The sequence below is a fragment of the Peromyscus leucopus genome, chromosome 1, assembly GCF_004664715.2.
Source record: "Peromyscus leucopus breed LL Stock chromosome 1, UCI_PerLeu_2.1, whole genome shotgun sequence".
Classification (NCBI taxonomy): Eukaryota; Metazoa; Chordata; class Mammalia; order Rodentia; family Cricetidae; genus Peromyscus; species Peromyscus leucopus.
Window position 1 is genome coordinate 146,534,583 of NC_051063.1, and position 13,003 is coordinate 146,547,585.

At 44.0% G+C, this 13,003-nt stretch overlaps 1 protein-coding gene across 1 annotated transcript in view; it reads right to left on the reverse strand.

The window, feature by feature from the left end:
• Cers3 (ceramide synthase 3) overlaps positions 1-313 on the reverse strand; it is a 98,923-nt gene extending 98,610 nt beyond the window's left edge. The window contains exon 1 of the mRNA XM_037198802.1: positions 236-313. The gene's annotated coding sequence lies outside the window, so the exon portion shown is untranslated. The remainder of the gene's footprint in view (positions 1-235) is intronic.
• Between the last annotated feature and the right edge of the window lie 12,690 nt (positions 314-13,003).

The following is a 13,003-nucleotide window of genomic DNA, read 5'->3' on the forward strand; positions in this document are numbered from 1 at the left end:
CCCAAGGTCACCTGGGCCTTTATGAGGACAGGAATCTTGCCTTGGCCTGTGCGGGCCGGGGCAGAAACCTGCCTGGCCAGTGTGGGCCCCAAAGACTTCTGGGCCTCTAGGGAACATGGACCCAACCTTGGCCTGCTCGGATGTGAGACATGGGAAGCTCCAGCCCTGACGTGGACCCGACCTGCACAAATACGGGTGGGAGGGGCTGTGGGTGGCCCCTGCGGGGACATCTCACCTGCTCTCAAGCCTTCGCCCTCCTCGCCTCTCTCCTGCGCCCAGAGAAGATGCCTCTGGAAAGCCGCGAGGCTGGCTGTGCAGCGGTGCATTCTGGGAAGGCTCCCCCCACCCAGCCCTCGGCCTGGAAGGAGAGAGTCTGCACTGAGCTTAGACGTGGTGGGGAGCTCGGTGTGTGGGTGCCCCCTGATGCCCCTTTCCCCGGTTCATCCCAGTGGGAATCTGGGTGACAGAGGCGTCATGAGCGGAAGCCCTTGCTCAAAGCTACCCGTGGAGGAAGGGATTACGGCTGGGTTTGACGCAATGCCACAAAGTAATCCCTTCAGAGGGCAAATACCACTGTAAGTGGCCTATGGACCGCTGACAAGTTGGTGAGGAGAGGAAGGGAAGGCATTCTAGAATAATTCCCTACGCATCCGCGTGCTCTCTCGACCGACAAACCCGGGAGGTTGAATTAGCAGACAGAGATGGGGGTAAATAGAAGTTGGACTAGAAGGAACGAACCATGATAAACGGCTTCAGCAAAGGAGAGGGAGCTGTTTTTCTGCGTGTTTGGTTAAAATAAAAATCTCAAGCTATTTATGCAAGAGACAGGAAGTGTAATGGGAAATCGGGGGTTAGAACATCTAAATTCTCACTCTCGGCTAACTTTAGAATGTGTTGGCTTCCAGCTTTTTAGCGTCCTTTTAAAATGTCGATGTCCACAGCAAAATGAGAGCAACTAGTCTTTGTATGTCTGGAGGGTTAAATAAGAGAATGGTTAAAAAGCCTTAAGGATAATATTTGGTAAAATTGAGCATTCAGAAGATAGCTGTATTTGAGATTAAGAGTACACAAAACATACCTGCTTTCTGTTGTTGTTAATAAGCAGCCAAATGATGAAGTCTTGCTAAATTCCATCTTAAGTTTGCCATGAAATAAAAATAAAACATTAAATGGAGCTTAGGAGGAGATTAAAACAAAAACAAAAAACAAGAAGCTTGATAACCAGACAGCTATGTCTGAAAAGAAATTATAAGGAAGTGGAAAAATACATTTAAAAATGCTGGGCTGGGGTGCAGAGCAGTTGGTAGAGCGCTTGTCTAGGGGGTATGAAGTCTTGGGTGCCATCCTCAACACTAAATCAAATGGGGTGTGGCAGTACATGCCTGGAAGCCCAGTGCTTGACAGGTAGGAGTTAGAGGATCTGAAAGTTTAAAGTCATCATTATGTACATAGTGAGTTCAAGATCAGCCTGGGCTACAAGAGACCTTGTCAAAAAAAAGCAAAAAAAAAGAAAGGAAGATAAACCTGCTCTGGAGGGGACAAAAGGTAGACACCGGCGATCAAATGACAATGGGTTGATACTGAAGATCAAACTAGGAATGAGGGAGTGGACTTGAGATAGCCTCCCAAAACACACAGGAGGACGATCAAAAAATGAAAATGCGTTTTAAAGGGGGGCGGTAATTATGAGGATTAGAAAGCAGAAACATAGTCTACAAATAATAACTTGATTTTAATCTCACTCAAGTCAGAATAACTCAAAGCAATTAAATAAAAATACTGAGAGGGTAAAAGAACTGACAAGCAGTCTCTGGCGAGACACGTAAAAGGCTCATCACGTAAGGCAGTGTTTCTCAACATTTGGGTCACGACCCCTTTGGGGTCAGACAACCTTTGCCAGGTAGCATAATAGATACATTATGATTCATAACAGTAGCAAAAGCACAGTTACAAAGTAGCAACGAAATAATTTTATGGCTGGGGGTCACCACAACCTGAGGAACTCTAGTAAAGGGTCACAGCATCAGGAAGGTTGAGAACCACTGATGGAAGGCAGGAGTACTCAGAAAAGAATCTGGTCTAGACATAACCTCAGGACAATTTGAGTTTCAAGGACAAGAAATTATGAAGTAGAAAGGCACAGCAAACTTAAAATACCCACAAGAGGCTGTCCTCAATCTTGTTCTTTAGTGAAGGACAGTGACGTCCAGAAACCACACAGCAGAGTGGCAGCCGCTGGAGAAGGGCAGACGTAGAAACTAACCCCAGGGCTGGGAAGACGGCTCAGTGTGCAAGCAGGAGGTGCCAGTTCAGATCCCCAGCACCCACATAAAGACAGACAGGCACACACTTGTCATCTCAACACTGGAGAGGCAGAAACAGGAGGGGCCTGGGGGCATTCCTTGCCAGGCAATCTGGACAAATTGGCAAGTTCCAGGTTCAGCAAGAGACCTTGTCTCAAAAATTAGGGTAGAGAGTGATAGAGGAAGATGTCTGACATTAAATTCTGGCTTCCATGTACACACTTACATGTGTATGCCTTCAAAAACACTTGTGAACACATATAAACACACAGAGAGTCTTCAAACAGCTTTGTAATTGAAATAAATAAAATAAATGACAAACCAAACACACATTCAGATGTATAAAATCTCAGGAAACCTATTCTTTTTTCCTGGGAAAGTTTCTAGGGAGCACTCTAACTTCTGAAAACATCACTCAAAAGAAAAGTCAAAATTAAGATTAGCTCTTTGGACATATTATGAGTTAAGATTACGTAGTACTAACATAATGATGACAAAAAATGTTTTAAAAACCCATAAATATAAAAATGGAGTTAAAAGAAAAGACATATACTATAAACATTTATAGAAATAGCAGTTTGGCTCATTGTGGTGATATATTGTGTACTCCAATAAGTTTACCTGGGAATCAGAGGACAGAGCCAGCCACTAAATTAGACATAGAGGTCAGGCAGTGGTGGCACACATCTTTAATCCTATCACTTGGGAGGCAGAGATCCTTATGGATCTCTGTGAGTTCAAGGCCACACTGGGCTACATGAGAGAAACAGAACCAGGTAGTGGTGACACATACCTTTAATCCCAGGAAGTAATATGGCAGGACACAGAAAGGTGTAAGGAAACAGGAACTCACTCTCTTTAGACTGAGGATTTCATAAAGCTAAGAACTTGTGGCTGGCTTGCTCTGCTTCTCTGATCTTTCAGCTTTCACCCCAATATCTGGCTCTGAATTTTTTTTATTATAAGACCTTTGAAGATAGGTGTTACAGCTCATGGATTCTGATGAAAGTAAACGTGACCACAAAGCTGGGGAAGGTAGAAGAGTAGACGTTACTAAAGGCTGCATACAAGGAGGTCTATGTCTTCAGCCTTGGCTCTCTTCTTCAACTGGGAGTCGTGTAAGGTTGTGTAACTGAATGAGAGATTAGTGAAAAACTTGATGGTTAACAAAAGGTTTCCGAATGAGCAGGGACCAGAAATTAATTCAAAAGAACTGAATCCACGATGTTTCTGGCAGTGCTGGCCTGTGTTGTATCGTGAGGCTCCACTGCAGCCTTGTGCTGAACACACAACGGGAACTCTGCACTGCAGATGCACACACACACTCACCTCATAGCACCAACGATCTTTACCAGGAGCACCTTGGCTCAGATCAAAATGTTGTGTTTTAAATTACACTGTTTTTACTACATGCACTAAATTGTCTACTGTTGTAGAAACATAATGGTTTAATTACAGAAAACAAATACTCTTAAATATTTTCCTACTATCATTTCTTAGCATTACCAAATTAGCATAACTTTGAATTGTATTGTGTTGGGATGTTTAATTTCTAAAATTGCTGTTTGTATTACTAAATTTTCTTTCTAAAAAAATGCTAAGTGGGTTTTGGTTATGATTTTATTTCTGGGATTATAGGCACATACTACCTTGCCTGGCTTTTCCATGGGAGCTTAGGCTAGGCTAGGACTGAGGTTCTCAAGCTGTATGACCAACACTTTACTGATTGATCCATCTCCCAGCCCCCAGTAGCTATTTATATCGAAATAAATATGCACAGTCATCTCATTTACACTTGTCTTCAATAGATGATAAAAACACATATATACCAAAGAGTTCTTTAAAAATAAGTTTTTGATTTGTTATCAGTAAATATGTGATTTGTATATCTATTTTGTACACCTATATAATCAGAATTGCATAAACATTTCTTGGGTGAAAAGGGGGAATGAGTAAAGAAATCTTAAAAAGTTTAAGAACCCTTGTCTGTAAGAAAGAATAAGCTCCTTGTCGTTTGAGTACTGGGGATTGCACATGCTAGATAAGCATTCTACCACTGAGGTACACCACCTGTCTCAAGCATGGCTTGTTTGTTTTTTAAAAAAATACAAAAAAGTAATAATTTATTGCTGAGGGATGATCCTTCTGTACGCTGTGAATATGTATAACTCTCATTGGTTAGTAATAAAGCTGTTTGGCCTAGAGCAAGGCAGGATAAAGTTAGGCAGGACAATCAAACCAAGGACTGGGATAAAGAAGGGCAGAGTCGGGAGAGACTGGAGCCAGCCACCCAAGAAGCAAGATGCCAGAGGATCAGTAAAGCCACAGGCCACGTGGCAATGCATAGATTTATAGACATGGGTTAATTTAAAAGTAAGAGCTAGTTAATAATAGGCCTGAGCTATTGGCCAAGCATTTTGTAGTTAATATAAGCTTTTGTGCATTTATTTGGGACCAGGAGGTTGGGACAGAAAAATTTCGCTTGCAATTTATACAGTTCAAAATGGTTAAATGTGTTTTCCCAAACTCCTACCGCTCCTTAGGTGTAAAGGCAGTGGGAGTTGGGAAAGGATGAAGTGCTCAGCTTCCGCTCATGCTCAGCTTTCATTCCCGCTAACAGCTCAGCCTTGGAATAAGAGTCGGTGTATTCCATATCAGTATGTATTTGCAAAATGCTTCACTTGAGTCTTTTTCCCCTTCAGGTAGCAAGCATGTCATTTACAACCAGAAAGAAATTAGCAGTCTAGACACATGTAAAGATAGATAATAATTCAATGAAATATTTTTTGATTGTGCTTATAATATAAAATGGGTTTATTATATAAAACGGGTTTATCAACTATTTCTCCTAAATGATCAGAACCGAGAAATCATACCAAGACATTTAGATTGAAGGTGGTAGGCTAGGGATGTAGTTCAGTGTTAGAGACCTTGCCTAGCAGGCATAGGGCTGGAGGTTTAATCTATAGTGCTATAAATTCATTAAATAGATAACTGTGATATAATGTATTTCAGAATCTCAACACTTCACCCTGGATTATCTCAAGGCCTTCTCTCCCCTTCCTCCCCGCCCAAAGATGACTCACAACCCAAGCCGTACAGCCTGTATCCATCTATTATGTTAGGCTGGGTCTCCACCACCACCTGCTTTGCATGTCACTATTTCAGATGGCATGCTGGTGTCCTTATGAGCCAGCCTCCCACAGTAGGTGTGTCACCCCACTCATCTGTAACAACTGTGATGACCCATTGTCTCTGGAGGTGGCAGACTATTAAGGATTGGAATAAGCAATAATGTTTATTTGCTTTGGATATGGAATTCTGGCGACCCATCCAGGAACTCGGCGCTCTTTTCGGATCTGTTCCCTAACCTAAAAGCGAAGGCAGGCTCTTTGGCTCACACAGACCCGTCAGAGACTTGTGCTGTTTGTGACCACTTTCAAACATCCCTCTGACTCAATTACTAATCTGCAATAGATGTCACCAACGAAGGGGAGAATGGTTTAGCCTCATCTTCCTCTCCACACGCCTGTCTCACCATCCGCTGTGCACATAAAAGCGAGACACGGGAGGACACATGCCAAGACCTAAGATGTGGCTTAAGGGGAGCACTTGTCTGCAAGGGACAAGTCCTCGAGCCTTGAACTGAGAGCATGTACTGCTCGTACAGAGGACCTGAGGTCAGTTGCCAGTACCCAACTCCGTATCTAGCATGTCCATCCCAAGAAGAAAATTAAATAGGTCAATCCAAGCAAAGACTACCACTTGACAGCAGAAGTCGGCCAACCCACCAACAACTCATTGGGAAACCTTTAGTTTTATTATGCGGGAAAGCAGCAAAATGAGAGAAAAATGAAGAAGAAATGTTCTATACAAGCATTCCTTTGTGGTTCATAGAAGGAAATAAACAAACAAAAATATCCAGAAAGTCGGAGAGAGAGAAACCTGTCCTTTCTTGTAATTTATTGGATAATTTTTTAAAACTGTCACTAGCAATCCCTAACGGGCTGGGCTTCAAGACAGAATAAAACATTTAAACATGTAGCCATTCCAACAGTGCAGATACATACATACATACATACATACATACATATATACAGACAGACAGATCTTTGTTAGGCTTGGTGCTACATCCCTGTAATCCCAGCATGTAGGAGTCACAGATGCGAGGACTATGAGCTCCAGGCCAGCCTAGACTACACAGTGAGGCAAGATGCTGTCTCAATAAAATCAAACTAAACCAACCAAAAAATAAGTCACAGATAAGCCCATCAGCATTCTTTCCTTATGGTGTTTTCTATGCAACTCATGCTTGCAACCCTACTACCTTCAGCAATTAAGCAGCTCTTAGCTTAAACACTGAGCTTTGGAATGGAGAGACAGCTCAGGAGCTGAGAGCAGGTACTCCTCTTACAGAGGACCTGAGTTCAGTTGCCAGTACCCATGTTGGGCGGCTCACAAGCTCCAGTAACTCAGCTCCAGGGGTCTGATGCCCTCTTCTGACCTTTGTGGACACAGGCACTTACATGGTGTATACACACACACACACACACACACACACACACACACACACACACCAATAAAAATAAATATAAAAAACCCTGCCCCCACCACCTGACCGTCTCATGAAGTTGAGCACAGAGCACACACTGTTTTCAATGCTTCTGTTTAAACACCAGAGACCTAAAGTTTAAAAATAAAGCCAAAATTCCTGCAAAGGAGAAACACAGGCAATCCAGGGTCTTCATAAACATCCATTTCATCCCATATGGAAACTGGGCAACAGTTAGGTCCAATAACTTCATAAAGCCCAACATCAACTGCAAATTTCAACAGGGACCATTGTTGGCTTTTATTGTACTTAAACAGCAACTATACCCAAGGGAGCTTGGCAGTGAGATGGGGGACACAAGGCTTTAGTCATAAAGGTCTTGGTCTGAGTTCAGCTCCGACATCCTGAGAATAATCAGAACATTTAAAATTAATTTGCTATTCTGATCCGACAATAGAGTCAAGAAAGGTATTATTTTTCCCAGTGGAAGAGGGGAGGAAGGATTGTGGGAGCCAGAGAGGTAAAGGACATTATAAGAAAAACCACAGAATCAACTAACCAGGGCTCATAGGGGCTCACAGAGACTGAACTGACAACCAGAGAGTCTGTATGGGCCTGACCTAGGTCCTCCGAATATATGTTATGGTTGTGTAGCTTGCCTTTCTTGTGGGACACCTAACATTGGTGGGGAGACTGTCTCTGACTCTTTTGCTGGCTTTTGGGACCCTTTTCCTCCTTCTGGGTTGCCTTGTCCAGCCTTAATATGAGGGGTTGTGCCTAGTCTTACTGCAACATGATATGCCATGTTTGGTTGATAACCCTGGGAGGTCTGCCCTTTTCTGAAGGGAAATGGAGGAGTAGATTGGGAGAGGGGGGTTCAGGAGGAGGAACTGGGATGAGAGGAGAGAAGGGAGGGGAAACTGTGGTTGGGATGTAATCTAAGAGAGAAGAAATAAATATATAAATAAATACATACATACATATGGGTGTGGCAGTGCACGCTTTTAATATCAGCACTTAGGAGAAAGACTAAATTTATACTTTTTTTTTTTTTTAAAAAAAAAAAGCTGGTATGGGGTGTGTTGGTGTATGCCTTTAATCCCAGTACTTGGGAGGCAGAGGCAGGAGGACCTCTGTGAGTTTATGGTCAGACTGATCTACAAAGCAAGTTCTAAGACAGCCAGGGCTGTTATAGAGAGAAATTCTGTTTCGAAAAACCAAAAATAAATGAACAAACAAACAAATAAACAAATAAATAATTAGTTTGCTATTCTGATTTATGACAATAGTCAAGAAAGGCATTCCCCCTTCCCTCCCCCTGTTCAATTTGCAAATGGCCATTTCAGTGAAGTGATTTCACATGCTGCCATGAATGAGGCGAGTCACAATTCAATATGTAGGTCACATTTCAAAATACCTGTGTCTCCCAGGCCTGCTGAATGGAGCCCCAATGGGTTGTGTCACACAACATGGGGCATGGGCCCCACACATCAGAGGAAGGGGTGGGAAGAAAAACGGCAAGGTCAAGTCAGTGGCCAGGGTGATGTCAGCCGACTAGAATTTCCCTTTCAATGACAGAGTTAAACTGTTTCAGATTTGGATGGCATGTTACTAGCCTGTTATTCTAAGGCTGCTATTCAAGATTCCAATATTCAGATGACACAGAAAACACAGTAAGTTGAAAAACACTGTCCTGTGTAGACTGCCCTGTATACTTGGGTCCCACTAAATTGCCTTCCTCAAATGTACCAATAACTTTAAATAATTTTGAACTAATTTTTAATCCTATTTTTCCACCTCTACTCCCATACATTTTCCATTTAGTCCTCCTTCCAAAGATTTTCGTGTCTTTTTTTGTGTGTATGTATGTGACCAATGAATTTAACTAGGTTTAATTAAGAGCATAAACAACTTATTAGTGGCTACATTACAAAAAAAAAAATATGTCTCCCCCCTCAGAAGCCAATAACCAGCTATAGATCCCTGCGGAAGGGATCTTGTGAGCCCCACCTCCTCGTAAACATTAAACCAAGAATGTTTGTGTATTGCGTGTATATGTGTCCTTGAATGCTCCTGTGACTGTGGAGGACAGAGGTCAGCCTCAGACATCATCCTTGCCAGCTTTCCACCATATTGTTTGTGACAAGGTCTCTCCCTGATCCTGGAGCTCCCCGATTCAGCTAGGCTGGCCAGAGAGTGAACCTCCGGGACCCTCCGATCTCTGTCTCCCAAGCGCTAGGGTTACAGGCTTGAACCCTTATGCCAAGCTTTTCAGGTGAGTGCTGGGAACCGGGCTCAGGCTCACATGCTCCATGGCAAGCGCCTGACGGAGCCATCTCTCCACTGTCCCAGGAGCTTCTTAGTGATCCAGATGTCTAGCAGTTACTCTTCTTTGACTCGTCATCCTTGCTCCTGAACTCCATGTGTCGTTTCCTTCCCAAAGCCCTGCCCTAGCTCTTGTTTCTCCTTCACTTCCCTTCTACTCAGACCCTCCACACCCCCCTTTCTCTGTTGTCTCTGAGTGTCCTCAGGGCAAGCATATCTTCAACAAATGTCCTATCTGCACGTAAACATCTCCCATACCTTGTTCTAATGGTGCCCTTCTGATTTTCAGTAGAGGTTTTCTGTCTGCAGGCCATCATCTTGTGCTGACTAAAATGCTGAAAGTCACTAGGTGAAAGTGCAGCTCATTGTTTTCCTCACAGGACTTATTCTTCATTGAATCAATCATCATCATCATCACCACCACCAGCATCACCACCACCATCATCACCTCCACCATCACCATCATCATCATCACCACCACCACCACCACCATCATCACAACCACCACCACCATCACCACCACCACCACCAACAACAACAGCACCAGCACTACCATCATCATCATCATCATCACCATCATCATCACCACCACTACTACCACCATCATCACAACCACCATCATCACCACCACCATCATCACCTCCACCTCCACCATCACCACCACCACCACTATCACCACCACCACCTCTACTACCACCTCCATCACCACCATCACCTTCATTATCACCACCACAATCATCATCACCATCACTATCGCTACCACCACTACCACCACCATTACAACCTCCACCATCACCACCACCACCACCACCACCATCACCACCACCACCACCACCACCACCACCACCAACAACAACAACAACAGCACTAGCACTACCATCATCATCATCAACATCAGCAGCAGCAGCAGCAGCAGGGGAGCAGCAGTGCCGTGTAGGAACTTGTTGCAGGTGGATTCTCTGTTCAGTTACACTTGCCCATTGTTTAGACTTCATCTCCTAGTCTTAACACTTTTCCTTCCCAGTTCTTTTTAGTCCCCTTTCTTCTGTGTCCAGGGGTCTCATTTAGTGCTTTTTGCTGGCATAGACTCATTGCACATTACACTGGTTTCATGAGGGCATTTTGTGCATCTATATAGTGTACTTTTACCCTATCCCTTCCCTTTCTCACCTTTTCAACTCTGCACTCCATTGAATTCAACTACTGAACCTGGTGAACCAGTCTTCAGATGGTAACTGTGTCTCTGCCCTGTTTTCCAATTTCTTTGCCCCTCTACTAAGCTTTTAAGATTTCAAATTAAGATCCTATAGATTTCTCCTGAATTTTTCAGTTTCTGTTATTGTTTTAAAAGGATTTATTTTCTGCTTATTACCTTCTAGTGTCACAGTGCTTACACTCTTTTATCTCAGATGCTATTGCATCAACTCCCTCCTCATTTAGTATGTTGCCTTAGCTTTGGCTTCCACTCTCCCTGTCACTCTTCCCAGGGGCCTGAGATGATTGGCCTGTCCATGCCTGTGGGTGGGGCCCTGCCCGCCCATTGGAATCTCTGTATGCCGGGAGAGGTTTCCCACTGTGGCAGAGGCATTTCTTCGGTGAGTGCCTCCACTGTCAATCTTTTCAGACATTCTTCCTGCCTTGGATTCCTCCAGAAAAGTCTCTTCTGGTTTCCTACTTGGAGTTACCGGTGTCCTGGGAGTGGATGTGGAGACAAAAGCTGGGTGGAGGGAATGGTTTTCAACACTAAGTAAGTCTTTGAGTGCAAGTGTTCCTATGTTAGCCGTACTCGATGTCCTTCAGTTCGAAGTTACTCCCTCTGGAATACAAACCTCCACTCTGCTAGCATTGGTTAAAACAGTGTCTTAGAGTCACGGAATGACTGTCACAGAATTTACTTGTGTTCAGTCAAAAGCCTGGTCAGCTCTCCACTGCCTACAGAGACCTCTCACATCTCTCAGCTCAGCACTCTGAGTCATCTGACCTGAACACAATTTTTTAGACCTTATCACACCACCACCACCACCCATACTCACAGCTACAATTTCCATTTCCCCCACCATCCATGACCCTGTGTCTCAAGAACAGGAAACTAATCACAGAGAGGTATGAGAGGATGTTGGGACCAGACTACCTGGATGCCTCCACTCAGCTCAGTCAACCATTTTTCCAACTGGTGATCTTGCAAGTGACTTCATCTGCAAAACAGTAGCCACCATCACCTCTGGGAGGTGAAGAGCACTTTGCCTAGGAGCTGGCATCTAGGGAGTGCATATAAGCTCCAAGTTCTGATTCTCTACACATCTGTCTTCCCCAGGACATTCCCCAGCTCCTGGAGAGGAATCTCCTCTCGTTTGTGGTGTCTCTGACGTGACAGTTGCTGGACACTGGGGACAATGTAAAAAGAACTTGACAGATGGAAAAAGTGTAAGGTGACAAGTGCCATCCTAGGGAAGAGTCAAGTGCAGAGAACACAGGGCCAGCCAGAACTAATGGTCCAGAACAATCGGCACAGCTGCCCAGACCTCTTACCTAAAAGGCCCTTGCCAACAAAACAAAACAAAAACAACATGTAAGGGCCAGCAGCTGAGTGGATAACAGTGGACATGGGAGGCCATTAATGAGCCTGGGACTCACAAGGCCTCACATAGCCTGCCTGAACTCTGTGCATTGCTGTGTGACCAGTGTATACCAAACTAATCAACCTAGCATGCTAGGTGTACTAGATAATTATGCAATATGGCTACTTGGCAGTTGAATACCTTGCCAGGGGTGGGTAAAAGGCTGCAGAAACAAAATGCTTTTTTTGTTCTGCATGGTCCCGACAATGATCCACAGTAGCCATGCTCTTGATCTGAACGGCTTTGCTAAATATACAGCAAGCAAAAGTAATAAATAAATAGTGAGTAGCAGATTGACAGCAAAACATCAATCAGATACTCAAAACATCCTGCAGAAACCACTGGAATTGCCCAACTGAGTGTGCAAACAAAAGGTAATGCCATCAAATCAGGGCCTATCAACATCCAGGAGAAATTGTCTGAGGAAGCTGAGCATGAGTTGGAGTTCCTGAGTGAGAGTCCAAGCAGAATGTCTCCTTCGGTGAAGCTTCCAATCGAAAGAACAAATAGCGATACAGATAATCTCAGCAAATCTGGGACTCAAGACACCCAGCAGGGGCTGGAGCAGTCGGCTGGTGATCCCCACTGGGCCTTCACTCCATGGCCCTGCTTCAGACCGCTTTCCCACTGCAGGCACCTTTATACCATGGGACAAACCACAGTTACCTCTGATGGGAATGGTTCACTTTCTGTTTTCACTCTTGGGCTATTTTGCCCTCCCTGACAGAGTTAGAGGGACCAGGCCATCTTCAGACAAGAGACATTCTGAGACAAAGACACTTGGGCTTGGGGACGGAGAGGGGGCAAACTTCTCATTGAGCTCATGTACTCCCTGACAGTAAATACATTAACCCACTGAGCCATCTTCTAGCTCAATATATGTTCTGACAGTTAAACATTTCAGTGCAACAAGTACTGCAACAATATTGTGTGGGGTGTAAGGGATCCAGGGGGATGTGTGTAGGCTATATGAAAGTAGCATGCTGCTTTATAATAAGGGAATATCCATGGATTTTGGCTTCATGGTTGGGAGCAGGGTGCAGCACAGGGTCCTAGAAGTCATGCCTTTGAATACCAAAAGATAATCACATACATAAATACATGAAGATGCGAATGTGTGCTGCTCCTGCCCCAATACTTTTCTTAAACAAATGGAGGCCTAGTATACTCTCTTCTGTTTTGCTGGAGAAATTTCATATCTACAA